We start from the raw sequence: 419 nt of genomic DNA on the forward strand, positions 1-419 counted from the left end.
CCCTTGTAAGATCCCTGCTGGCCCATTCCCCCAGCCTGCTGAGGTCCTTTTTGAATGGCAGCCATGCCCTCCAGCATATTACTGCTCCCTCTCCCACTTGGTGTTATCCACGAAGATCTGTCCTGTTACAGCTAGCTGGTGGTGAAGATGTTGAAGGGTATCAGAGCCAGCACTGAGGAGCTTTGCTTCTTACATTTTTCAGAATATTTCAACTGTTTGCTTCAAGATCACATTCTTCCTTTCTGTATTGGGTCTGGCTGGGATAGAGTTAATTTTCTCCATAGCAGCCCATACGGTGCTGTGTTCTAGATTAGTGACCAAAACAGTGTTGGTAACACACCAGCGTTTTAGCTCTTGTTGAGCCATGCCTGCATAGGGCCAAGGCTGCCCCTCTAGGCAGTGGGGTGGGGGTGGGCAAG

The sequence above is a fragment of the Egretta garzetta genome, unplaced genomic scaffold (assembly GCF_000687185.1).
Source record: "Egretta garzetta isolate BGI_Z169 unplaced genomic scaffold, ASM68718v1 scaffold514, whole genome shotgun sequence".
Taxonomy (NCBI): Eukaryota; Metazoa; Chordata; class Aves; order Pelecaniformes; family Ardeidae; genus Egretta; species Egretta garzetta.